We start from the raw sequence: 14,337 nt of genomic DNA on the forward strand, positions 1-14,337 counted from the left end.
ACGTCATTGCCTCTTACATGATTCACTCCAGAAGCCAGTCTATAGGACAGTATTATGCATGATCAATTCCCTTTTGTATGTTTCTTTTTAAGATTTAATGTTGGAAGATGATAGATCATCAATCATATTCAACACAGCCTGAGTTTTTTCTCCAATATTAAAAGAGAACATGATTCTTTATATGTGTATGATATGAAATAACTAGAATGCTAAGTTTTGTTAATAGTGCTTATATTTCAACACTAGAATTACATTAAACATGGTAAAATGCTTTCATATGATAAGAGTTACAATTCACCAAAGGAATATGTTCATAATCATTGAATCACTTATGAGTAGATTTGACTTCATTGTATACCTTTTTTTTTTTTTTTTTTTTTTTTTTTTGCTTTTCCATAATCTTGATTTTTTTTTTCTCATATAGCTATTTCTAACAAGGGAAAGACATGGGAGAAAATATCTTGATAAAACTGTCTTTTCTATTATGAAATAACATCACACTTTGGCATTGTAAAGTACCTTATAAGAATTCAAATTGCTCTAATTATTTTAGTTGTTGAAATGCTATTTCTTGGAATTAATACTATTAAGACAGATGCAAATTAATTTTTCTTCAATAAGGTTACTTTCCATCATATGTATGTTTTAATGAATGTGTCACAGTATATCTAATATAGTCGAAATATTTATGGAATGAGGTTATTTTGGGAGAATGAAAATGTGCACTTAAATCCATGTTTGGAGTATGAGGAAACTAAAAGACAAGGCAGAGAATACCAGAATTACCATGTAGAAACTCTTTCCTATAGATATCTATCTCTAAGAAATGTGAAGACAGAGATCATCATAATGTTGCCAATATGGGGGTGAGTGCACTCTAAAACATCACTGATAAATGAACAAAAGGAATCTAAATATAAAGAAACTTGGTTCGATAGGCATTAGGACTCTATAATAAGATGTGGTTTCTAGTCACTTAATTTGAGGCTAAAGAAGATGATAGTTTCTAAAAAGGACTAGGAACACAGGCAGACCACAATTATGCAAAACCTCTCCGTAACAAGAGAAACCCATATACAGTTAGAAATATAGGGACAGGTTCTATTATTAATACTGAGGTGAATGAATGTATTAGTATCAATTACTGTATAATAAAACACTCACAAAACCTAGCAGCTTAATACAACAATGTATTATTGCTCACATGCTTATGTGTTGATCAGACAATTCTACTGATCTAAGCCTAGTTTCTTTTTCAAAGGGGTGGAGGGTGGTGGAGGGCTGGTTTACTCAGACATCTCCAGCAAATGATCCCAGGCTAATTTTCCCATTGGTCAGAGGTCCAAGGGTGAAAGCAGACACTCACAGGTACTTGTTAAAGTGTCTACTTGGGTCAGTTTTGTTATTGTCCCATTAGCCAAAGCACATAGCCAATCTCAGGGTAAATGCAAGACAATTACCGAAGAGCACATGTACAGTAATAAATGAAAAGATGAGGCTTGCATGCAGTCATCCTCCCACAATGGATGTGAGAACAAGATGAAAATCCATGTCTAAAAAATGGTGTTTGAAGTCAGATTCAGATTAATAAAAAAGTGAATTTGTTATGGAATCCCAGAAGAGTCCATTCAAGATGCCAAACTCCTTCATCTGTGTACCTGAATAACCTTGTAGACCCTTCAGTGCTCAACCTATACATGCTGCTAAAACAATTACATGGAGAGGAAACCTTTAGGATACCGGCAATAAAAAAAAATTTTGTGAGACAAATAGAGAGCAAACGTATTTTATTTGGACATTTGTTCTTACCATTACAAAATTTTACATGGCATTTCTTTTTTTTATACTTTAAGTTCTAGGGTACATGTGCACAACGTGCAGGTTTGTTACATATGTATACATGTGCCATGTTGGTGTGCTGCACCCATTAACTCGTCATTTACATTAGGTATATCTCTTAATGCGATTCCTCTCCCCTCCCACCTCCCCACAATAGGACCCGGTGTGTGATGTTCCCCTTCCTGTGTCCAAGTGATCTCATTGTTCAGTTCCCACCTATGAGTGAGAACATGTGGTATTTGGTTTTCTGTTCTTATGATAGTTTGCTGAGAATGATGGTTTCCAGCTACATCCATGTCCCTACAAAGGACACGAACTCATCCTTTTTTATGGCTGCATAGTATTCCATGGTGTATATGTGCCACATTTTCTTAATCCAGTCTGTCACTGACAGACATTCGGGTTGATTCCAAGCCTTTGCTATTGTGAATAGTGCCGCAATAAACATACGTGTGCATGTGTCTTTATAGCAGCATGATTTATAATCCTTTGGGTATATCCCCAGTAATGGGAAGGCTGAGTCAAATGGTATTTCTAGTTCTAGATCCTTGAGGAATCACCACACTGTTTTCCACAATAGTTGAACTAGTTTACAGTCCCACCAACAGTGTAAAAGTGTTCCTATTTCTCCACATCTGCTCCAGCACCTGTTGTTTCCTGATTTTTTAATGATCGCCATTCTAACTGGTGTGAGATGGTATCTCATTGTGGTTTTGATTTGCATTTCTCTGATGGCCAGTGATGATGAGCATTTTTTCATGTGTCTGTTGGCTGTATGAATGTCTTCTTTTGAGAAGTGTCTGTTCATATCCTTTGCCCACTTTTTGATGGGGTTGTTTGCTTTTTTCTTGTAAATTTGTTTGAGTTCTTTATAGGTTCTGGATATTAACCCTTTGTCAGATGAGTAGATTGCAAAAGTTTTCTCCCATTCTGTAGGTTGCCTGTTGACTCTGATGGTAGTTTCTTTTGCTGTGCAGAAGCTCTTTAGTTTAATTAGATCCCAATTTTGGCTTTTGTTGCCATTGCTTTTGGTGTTTTAGACATGAAGTCCTTGCCCATGCCTATGTCCTGAATGGTACTACCTAGGTTTTCCTCTAGGGTTTTAATGGTTTTAGGTCTAACATTTAAGTCTCTAATCCATCTTGAATTAATTTTCATATAAGGAATAAGGAAAGGATCCAGTTTCAGCTTTCTACTTATGGCTAGCCAATTTTCCCAGCACCATTTATTAAATAGGGAATCCTTTCCCCATTTCTTGTTTTTGTCAGGTTTGTCAAAGATCAGATGGCTGTAGATGTGCGATATTATTTCTGAGGGTTCTGTTCTGTCCCATTGGTCTATATCTCTGTTTTGGTACCAGTGCCATGCTGTTTTGGTTACTGTAGCTTTGTAGTATAGTTTGAAGTCAGGTAGCGTGATGCCTCCAGCTTTATTCTTTTTGCTTAGGATTGTCTTGGCAATGCGGGCTCTTTTCTGGTTCCATATGAACTTTAAAGCAGTTTTTTTCCCAATTCTGTGAAGAAAGTCATTGGTAGCTTAATGGGGATGGCATCAAATCTATAAATTACCTTGGACAGTATGGTCATTTTCATGATATTGATTCTCCCTATCCATGAGCATGGTATGTTCTTCCAGTTGTTTGTGTCCTCTTTTATTTCACTGAGCAGTGGTTTGTAGTTCTCCTTGAAGAGGTCCTTTACATCGCTTGTAAGTTGGATTCCCAGTATTTTATTCTCTTTGAAGCTATTGTGAATGGGAGTTCACTCACGATTTGACTCTCTGTTTGTCTGTTACTGGTGTATAAGAATGCTTGTGATTTTTTCACATTGATTTTGTATCCTGAGACTTTGCTGAAGTTCCTTATCAGCTTAAGGAGATTTTGGGCTGATACAATGGAGTTTTCTAAATATACAATGATGTCATCTGCAAACAGGGACAATTTGACTTTTTCTTTTCCTAACTGAATACCCTTTAATTCTTTCTCTTGCCTGATTGCCCTATTTTTAGTAGACTTCTAGTCCTCAACAACATAAAGGCATCCTCTCTTTATGATGACACAGAAAGAAAACTCTTACTCTCTTCATTGAAAATACATGGGGTCAATGGGTTGTGAATAGAGGTGTTTGTCGTTTTCTAAATAACTTAATTGCTAGTGTAAGATTCTTATTTTTCCCCTCTCTTCTATAAAAATCAGACAGAGATCATAGCGGCAAACTAAAAGATCAGTGGAGCCTGGGTTCCTGCAGAGAGAACACTTGCTAAGGAGAGTATTTTTGTAATTATAGCCGACCTTCCTTAAGTATAAATTAGTATCTTTTTATTAGGTCATTGTAATTTTTCGAGGTATTGGGGTAGCAAAATGTGACTTGTAGCGGTGAACATAGCAATGCAATTAGCCAGGAGAAATGCATTAAATGTTGATTAGTACCGTTGTCTTATACAACTTAAAATGTTATTCTTGTCATATTATTTCAGAAAGTACATGTTATGTACATGACATCACTAATGATGTTAACCTTCATCACTTAGACAATAGAGGGTTTGCCAAAGCTTGCCACTGTAACGTTACTGTTTTCCTCTTTATCTAGTCTATTCTTTGAAAGAGAGTCTTGAAGTCAAGCCCATCCTCAAGAGACAGGAAGTTGGAATTCAAACCAGCTCCTAGATGAGGTTATCTACATATATTATTGAAAGTTCTTTAGTAAAAAATACTTTTTGGGGGATGAGCGGGATGGCTCATGACTGTAATCCCAGCACTTTGGGAGGATGAGGCTGGTGGATCATGAGGTCAGGAGATCGAAACCATCCTGGCCAACATGGTGAAACCCCGTCTCTACTAAAAATACAAAAATTACCTGCGCATGCTGGCATGCACCTGTAGTTCTAGCTACTCAGGAGGCTGAAGCAGGAGAATCGCTTGAACCCAGAAGGTGGAGCTTGCAATCACTTGAACCTGGGGGGCAGAGGTTGCAGTGAGCCAAGATCGCACCACTGCACTCCAGCCTGGGCAACAAAGTGAGACTCCATCTCAAAAAAAAAAAAAAAAAAATACATATATATATACACACACATACACACACACACACATTTTATAAGTTCCTATATTCAGTTTGATAACATGCATTAGGGAATTTTATGTCTATATTTACGAGTGATATTCATTTGTAGTTTTCTTAAGAAGCTTTCTTCAGCTTTGGTATCAGATTAATACTAGCCTCAAGAAATGAGATGGAAATTATCTACCGTCCTTATGTTTTCTGAATGAATTTGTGTAAGCATCTTAATATTTCTTTGTTAAATTCACAGTGAAGCCACCTGGGCTCCATGTTTTATTTATTTGGAGCTTTTAAATGACTAATTCAATCCATTACTTCTTATAAGTGTAGTCGGGTTTTTAATTTATTTATTAGTTGGTTTTAATAATTTTTGTTTTTCTAGAAATTTTCTACTTTGGTTAAGTTGTCCAATTTTTTGGTATAAATTTTTTCATAATATTTTCTTATAATAATGTTAATTATTATAGATAGATAATTGCTATCGGTAGATACAGAGATGGTTTCTCTTTTATTCCTCATTTTATTAATATGTGCCTGTTTTTCTTGGTGATTCTAGTTAAAAGATTATTTTATTCTGATGACTCTTTCAAAAATCTAACTTCAGTTTTATTGCTGTTATTGTCTTTTCTTAATCATTTTTATGTTTTCTATTTCATAATTTTTTATCCTTATTTTTTTCTTTCAGTTGGCTTTGGTTTTACTTTGCTTTTGTCTTCATAACTCTTAAGGGTGATGCTTTGGTATTGATTCAAGACTTTTTTTTTCTTTTTTAATATAGTGATTAAAAGTTTTCATCTTCTTACTACTTTTTTTAATGCATTTAATACATTTTCATATGTTTAATTTTCCTTCAATATTTTCTAACTTCTGCTATTATTTCCCTTTCGACCTGTGGATTATTTAGAAGTATGTTCAAAGTTATTGGTGTTTAAAATATATAATCTTCTGATAATTCCATCTAGCGCATGTTTTATCACACACATTGTAGTTTCAGTTCTAATTTCACCTGGATCTTTTCCTATCTTCCATGTCTTCACTGAAAGTTTTAAACATATACAATACATACAATACAGTTATAGGCCAGGAGTGGTGGTTCATGACTGTAATCCCAGCACTTTGAGAGGCCAAGGTGAGTAGATCACTTGAGGTCAGGAGTTCGAGACAAGCCTGACCAACAAGGTGAAACCCCTTCTCTACTGAAAGTACAAAAATTAGCCAGGCATGGTGTCGGGCACCTATAATTCCAGCTACTCAGGAGACTGACGTGGGAGGATTTCTTGAACTCGGGAGGTGGACGTTGCAGTGAGCCCAGGTGGTGCCGCTGCCCTCAAACCTGGGCAACAGAGTAAGACTCCCTCAAAAAAAAACACAAAAAACAAAAAACAAACAAACAAACAAAAACACTAGAATACAGTTAAAATAATTATTTTTATGATCTTGTCTGTTCTAAATTCTAAAATTCTGTGCCAATTTTGAGTTAGTTTTGGTTTATATTTTTCTCCATTAGGGGTCTCATTTTCCTGTGTCATTGTATGCCTAGTTATTTTTTACTGGATTTCAGACTTTATGATTTTACCTTTCCTAGCATTAATTCTATTTTATTACAATAAAAAGACGAGCTTTTTGGGGTGATGCTTTTAAGTTACTTGGAGGCCTTTTTACCCTTTTGTGTCTGGCTTTGAAGATTTGTTGGGCATGGGTTGTGGGAGGTCAAGGAACAGAAGTATGACTACAGCAGTGCTCAGCCTGTGACTCATTATTTCCTTCCTGCATGCTCTAGTAATGCCCTTTGAATCATGAGATTTTTCCAGTCTGGCTATTAGTAACAGACACTTTTTCTAACCCTATGTGAGCACTGAGCATCCTGCCAGATAGGTTTACGCAGCCTCCTATAGTTTCCTCACAGGATCAGTAATCAGCTAAGTAATGGGGGGGTTTGCGGAGTTTGGATTTCTTTCTGTTTAATTCTCTCCTAACCCATGATACATTCTGTGAACTCTAGGCAATTTGATCTTCCCATATTTCTGCTCTGTTTCCTCAACTCAGGGAGTCTTCCAAGCCCAACCTCGTTTTGCCTCCCGGTTTCATGGTCTAGAAACTCTCAAGACAGTTAGCTGTGACGATCATAAGGATTTCCTCCTTTGCTTTCTTTGTTTCAGAAATCGCTGACTTTCATTCAATTAAATCCAATGTCTTGAAAACCACTGTTTCATATACAGGCACTCCCCAACTTATGGTGGTTCAATTTCCAATTTTTTGACTTTACGATATGCTAAAGTGACACACATTCAGTAGAAACCATATTTCAAATTTTAAATGTTAATCTTTCCTCAGACTAATGATGTGAAGTAAGATACTCTCGCTATGTTGGGCAAGGTCACTGGCCCACAACTCCCAGTCAGCCACACAATCATGGCCATAAATAACCAACTCTCTATGGTGTAGTGTGTTGCAAGATGATTTTGCTCAATTGTAGGCAAAGTGTTCTGAGCATGTTGGAGGTAGGCTAGGCTAAAGTATGATGCTTGGCAGGATGGGCATATTAAATGCATTTTTGACAAGATATTTTCAACCTATTATGGTTTTATCAGAACATAATCCCATTATAAATAGGGAAACATCTATATTTTGTGTTTTGATTGTTTCAAGTAGGAGGTTATATTCAGTTCCTATTGATCTGTCTTAGCCAGAAGCAGGAATCTATTATTTCTTTTTAACAGTATGAATAATTCTGAGGAGCAATCGGTGGTGAGAATTGTTGCATTCCTGACATCCTTCCTTCTAACTTTCTGGAGAGTGGATTGATGGGAGGTTCTTAATTTAATTAGCTGAATATACATATGAATGTATGATGTTGGCACATATATGTTTTGTCCAATTTCCAAATAGTTTTTTTTTGTTTTTCTTTTTCTTTGATAAGTGATTTTTCATAAATTTGTAATTTTAAAGTAATGGCTACAAGGTACTTCAGGAGAAAGGGTGAAAAACTTGTATTTTGAAGGCACTGAGATTAGACTTCTTGCCTAAATACTATCATTTGCTGAAAGAAAAGAAAGAAGGATATAGGTAAATTCTCAAGTAAGGCAAGATGGCCAGCAAAGCACCTTAACTAGCGTTCCATTATTTGGAATGCTAAGCATGTGGGAGTTATTTATATCCTACTTCTTGAGGTCATCACGAAGGTCTAATTGCAAAAATCAAAACAATGCAACCTCAGGCATAAATGGGTTAAACACAGGTAAAGTTTGTGATGTAGATTTAAGTCAATGCTTTCTCCATTCTCTAGTGATTTAGTTTGCCTTTTCTAACTGGTGCAGAGAGGGAGACATACTTACAAATTGAGATTTCCTTTATAGATGTAAATTTCACTTACAAAAGGGTTTTGAAATAACCAGAGGAAAATAGTCCTTATGCCAGAGAGGCATATTTTGAAGATGAATTCAGCTAGATTGTGAGTTCTCAAGTTAGCTTGTGCTTTACAACTAGAATCCTAAACGTAGAGTGAAGCCTTCAGAAGTATAGGGCAAGCGTTTTACATGCCTGGACTAAATGTGGATACTTCTAATCTTGCCTTATGCTCAAAGAGTGGTTAATCCTTTTTCTGTTTAAAGGATTGAATACTACACCAGTTATTGTGAGGAAACACTTTAGGGATGGATTCTAAAAGGTTGTTTGCTATTTTTTTTATCCTTTTTTGCTCTATCCTTGGAAGACTGAGTGTTTAGTTCTTTGATGTCTTTCTCAGACATCCCCTATTTGGCTTTAGACATCCATTTATGGGCTTTTCCAGGCCCCAGTGAGGTAGGAAGTGGGACTCGACTCTGGGGATGGGGCTTGGACATTGGACCAAAGTGAGGACTAGTTGAAACAGGGCCAGGGCAGAAGCAGCTTTACTTAACACATGCCCACATGTGTGTCACGTCAATTTACCATTGTCATGGCAATACCCGGAAGTTATTGCCCTCTTTCATGGCGAAAACCTGACAACTTGTAAGTTGCCACTCTTTTCCTAGAAATATCTGCATAAATTGTCCCTTAATTTCCATCTCATTAAACGTGAGTGTAGATATCAGTGTGGAACTGTGTCAAAGTTGTTATTCTGGGCATACTGCCTATGGAGCAGCGCTGTCTCACAAGGAGCAGTAACTCTGCTCTACACTGAAGCTTCAATAAAGTTACTGTTTAACACAACTGGCTTACTCTTGAATTATTTCTTGGGCAAAGCCAAGAACTCACCCAGGCTGAGTCCTGATTTGTGAGTTTGCCTGTCCTGCATCCCAGTGTCACAGGAATAAACGGATAAAGATCAGTGAGTTGTGGATCATATGATCCAGTGAGAATTCTAAATTCCTTAGTAAATAAATTTCTAGGCGTTTTCCTTTGGCATAAGGAAAACTTTCACTATTTCTTTGAGCTCAGATGTTGACCAAGGCATAAAAACAGTTAAAGAGACAGGACTGGTTGATCTGAGGGCCTAACTTAATAAGACATTGGTCTTGCTTTCTTTTTCATTTTGGAGTGGAAAGGTAGCAGAGGGAAAAGGTTAGCATATTTTCAGCAACTAGGCAGAGAAGGATAAAGAGAAAGAGAAGGTGCAGTGAGTTAAGTCAGTCAATGTGCAAATTTTTTTTTTCATCCATTAGTTGCATAAACTTTTTATTTGTCTTTGTGAGGAGTATTTTAAAGTATCATTTTTTATTGATTTAGTCTTTTAGAAACCTCTGCATGCCAATCAAAAGAAGTTACCATTGCTTCTGAGGCGTCATGGATCCCTTATTTTCCAGTGTGCCCATATGTGAATTACTGTTTAAGTTTAAATTCCCTGACTGTGGATGAACATGATAGCTAACACCTATAATCCTAGCACTTTGGGAGGCTAAGGCAAAAGTGTCACGTGAGCCCAGGAGATTGATACCAGGCTGGGCAACATAGTGAGACTCTCATCTCTAAAAAAACAGAATAACATAAAGGGCAAATTTATTACTCAGTCAGCTGCAGACATTAGGAAAAAGCTCCAGAAGTTAGTCTTGGGTCCTGAGCAAAATTTGGAGACATTATTAAACCTGGCAACCTCAGTGTTCTATAATAGGGACCAAGAGGAACAGGTCAAAAATGAAAAGTGGGATAAGAGAAAGGCCACAGCCTTAGTCATGGCCCCCAGACAAACAAACCTTGGCAGTTCAAAGAGGAGAAAAAAATGGAGCAGGTCAATCACCCAGCAGGGTTTGTTATCAGTGCAGTTTACAAGAACACATTAAAAAATATTGTCCAATGAGAAATAAGTCACCCCCTTACCCATGTCCACTATGCCAAGACGATCACTGGAAGGTACACTGTCCCAAAGGATGAAGGTTCTCTGGGTCAGAAGTCCCCAACCAGATGATCCAGCAACAGGACTGAGGGTGCTTAGGGCCAGTGCCAGTTCATGTCATCCCCCTCACAGAGACCTGGATAAGTTTGACCATTGAGGACCTCATCTTTCTCCTGGACACTAGTGCGGCCTTCTTGGTTCTACTCTCCTGCCCTGGACAGTTGTCCTCAAGGTCTGTTACCATCCGAGGGATCCTGGGACAACCTGTAACTGTGTATTTATTTATCCCACCCCCTTAGCTGTAACTGGGTAACCTTACTTTTCTCGTATGCCTTTCTCATCATGCCCAAGAGTCCCACACCCTTACTGGGGAGGAACGTATTAGCCAAAGCAGGAGCTATCATCTATATGAATATAGGGAACAAAACACCTATCTGTTGTCCCCTACTTGAGGAAGGAACCAACCCTGAGGTTTGGTCATTAAGAGGACAATTTGGATGGGCAAATAACGCCTGTCTAGTCCAAATCAAATTAGGAAACTCCACCTCTTTCCCTTACCAAAGACAATACCCCCTAAGACCCAAAGCTCAAAAGGGATTACGAGGTATTGTTAAACATCTAAAAGCCCAAGGCCTAGTAAGATGGTGTAACAGCCCCTGTAACACCCCAATTTTAGGGGTACAAAAATCAAATGGGCAATGGTGGTTAGTGCAGGACCTCAGGCTCATTAATGAGACCATAGTTCCTTTATACCCAGCTGTACCCAACCCTTATACATTACTCTCTCAAATACCAAAATAAGCAGAGTGGTTTACAGTCCTGAATCTTAAAGATGACATTTTCTGAATCCCTCTACACCCTGACTCTCAAATCCTATTTGCCTTTGAGGATCCCTCATATCAAACATCTCAGCTCACCTGGACAGTCTTGCCTCAAGGATTTAGAGATAGCCCTCACTTGTTTGGCCAAGCATTTGGGTGCAAAATTTAAGTCACTTCTCCCACCCGGTACCCTAATTCTTCAATATGTGGATGATTTACTTCTAGCTACCAGTTCAGAAACCCTGTGCCATCATGCTACCCAAGACCTTTTAAACTGTCTAGTTGATCTAGGTTGCAAAGTATCTAAATCAAAGGCCCAACTTTGTTTACAGCAGGTCAAATACCTAGAGCTGCTTTTCCACTAAAGGAACCAGGGCTCTCAGCAAAGAACATATCCAGCCTATACTGGCTTATCCTCACCCTAAAACATTAAAACAGTTGTTTCTTGGAATAACCAGCTTTTGTTGACTATGGATCCCCAGATACAGCGAAATGGCCAGGCCACTTTACACTATAATTAATGAGATCCAAAAAGCTAACACCCATTTGACAGAATGGGGACCAGAGGCAGAAGCAGCTTTCAGAACCCTAAAACAGGCCCTAACACAAGCTCCAGTTTTGAGCCAAACTATGGGACAAAATTTCCTCTATATGTCACAGAAAGAACCAGAATAGACCTTGGAGTCCTTACCCAGACTCGAGGGACTACCATATAGCCAGCAGCATACCTGAGTTAAGAAATTGATGTGGTAGCGAAGGGTTGGCCTCATTGTCTATGAGTGGTAGCTGCGGTGACTATTTGAGTATGAGGTCATCAAAATCATACAAGGGAAAGACCTCACTGTACGGAATACTCACGATTTAAATGGCATACTAACTGTTAAAGGAGGTTTGTGGCTGTCAGACAATCACCCACTTAGGTACCAGGTCTTATTATTTGAGGGCCCAGTACTTTAGATGCGCATTTGTGCAGCTCTTACCCCAGCTACCTTTCTTCCAGAAAAAGAAGGACCAACAGAACATGACTGTCAACAGCTCATAGCCCAAACTTATGCTGCCTGGGAGGATCTTTTAGAGGTCCCCTTAACCAACCCTGACCTTAACCTATATACTGATGGAAGTTCATTTGTAGAAAAGGGATTACAAAAGGGCCAGATATGCCACAGTTAGTGATAAAGCAGTACTTGAAAGCGAATGCCTTCCCCCAGGGACCAGCACCCAGTTAGCAGAACTACTGGTTCTTACTCAAGCTTTAGAGCTGGGAAAGTGAAAAAGAATAAATGTATATATGGACAGCAAATATGTTTATCTAGTTCTACATGTCCATGCTGCCATATGGAAAGAAAGGGAGTTCCTAACCTCCAGAGGAACACCCATTAAATACCATGAAGAAATTATGAAATTATTATATGCAGTGCAAAAACCCAAGGAAATGGCAGTCTTGTACTGCCAAGGCCATTAGAAAGTCAAAGGAAAGGAGGCAGAAGGAAATTGTCAGGCAGACGCTGAGGCCAAAGTTGACGCAAGACAGGATTTCCCATTAGCAACACCTATGGAAGGACCCTTGGTATGGGATAACCCCCTTCAGGAGACCAGGCCCAAGAATGGGGATCTTCATGGGGACATAGTTTTCTCCCCTCGGGATGGCCAGCTACTGAGGAGGGAAAGGTACTCATACCCACAGTTAATCAATGGAAAATACTTAAAACCCTTCACTAAACATTCCACATGGGTATTGAGAATATCCATCAAACAGCCAAATCTTTGTTCATTGAATGAGACTTCCTTAAGTCTGTGAAGTATGCCAAAAGAATAACCCCTTGGTCCGTTGCCAAGCCCCTTAGGGAGAACAAAGGACAGGACACTACCCTGGAGAGGACTGGCAGTTAGATTTCACTCATATGCCTAAGTCATGGGGACTTCAATACTTATTAGTCTATGTTGATACCTTCATAATTTGGGTTGAAGCCTTCCCCTGCAAGACAGAAAAGGCTCAAGAGGTAATCAAAGCCCTGGTCCATGAAATAATTCCTAGGTTTGGACATCCCCATAGTTTACAAAGTGATAATGGCCCGACTTTCAGAGCCATGGTGACTCAGGGAATTTCCAAGATATTAGGGATACAATGTCACCTTCATCTTGCCTGGAGACCACAATCCTCAGGGAAAGATGAATGAAACCCTCAAAAGGCACTTTATGAAATTAACACAAGAAACTCACCTCTCATGGCCTATCCTCTTATCCATAGCATCATAAGAGTTTGAAATTCTTCCCCCAAGATAGGACTCAGTCCTTAGGAAATGCTATATGGACAGCCTTTTCTCACAAATGATCTCTCACTTGATCGAGAAACTGAGAACTTAGTCAAGGACATAACTTCTTTGGCTAAGTACCAACAAATCCTTAAAACATTACCCAAGGGACGCCACCGAGAAAAGGGAAAAGAAACGTTCCATCCTGGGGATCTAATATTTGTCAATACTTCCCCCCTACCTCTCTATCCCTACATCCATTGTGGGAAGAACCATATTCGGTTATCTTCTCCACTCAAACTGCAGTCAAGGTGGTTGGAGAGGAATCTTGGATCCACCATACGGAAATCAAACTTTGGACGCAGCCTGAAAAACCCACGGAATCATCAGTCCGGGAATCTAAGAGTCAGCCAGACAAACCTTCTTTCACCTGCGAGCCATTGGAAGACCTACCTATTCTCTTTCGGAAGGAAAAACCACAGGAAAGTAATTAGTGTTCATAAGTTCTACCTCAGTTCTTGTTTTAAAAACATAATGTACGCTAATATCCTAACTTTCCTTGCCTTTGCCCAAGTCTTAAATTTTTCCCACTCAACCTTCTCCCCTAACCTTGAGGGAATTATAAACATGTCCTCCTGGTTTTTATTTGAAGCACATCCCAGCCAGAGTAACTCATCCCTTTGGGGTTGCATGAACCCTAATTCCCCCTTATATACAGCAGTTCCGGCTCCCCTCAACATATGGGTGGAAACCTTCACGGACTTATACATAGCTAACACTTCTAAGGGACCAGAATTTTTTCCTCCTAGTGTTAGGTCCAATTTTCCTGAACGGGCTCAAGCAGCCTTAAAAGCAGCCCCCGCCATTCTCTGACAATTCACTATACCAGCCATCCCAATCATAGGATCTTTAGGTACAATAACCTCCTTCTCTTCGTCTCCATTCCTTTGTATCTCCCATAAAGTGTTCCCAGGATCACAAGATGTGGGACACCTGGCTGGTTGAATGTAGAGTACAAATATTCTAATTCCTATAGTACTACTACTGGCACCCCCATA

This window comes from Macaca nemestrina, chromosome 8 (genome assembly GCF_043159975.1).
Source record: "Macaca nemestrina isolate mMacNem1 chromosome 8, mMacNem.hap1, whole genome shotgun sequence".
Taxonomy (NCBI): domain Eukaryota; kingdom Metazoa; phylum Chordata; class Mammalia; order Primates; family Cercopithecidae; genus Macaca; species Macaca nemestrina.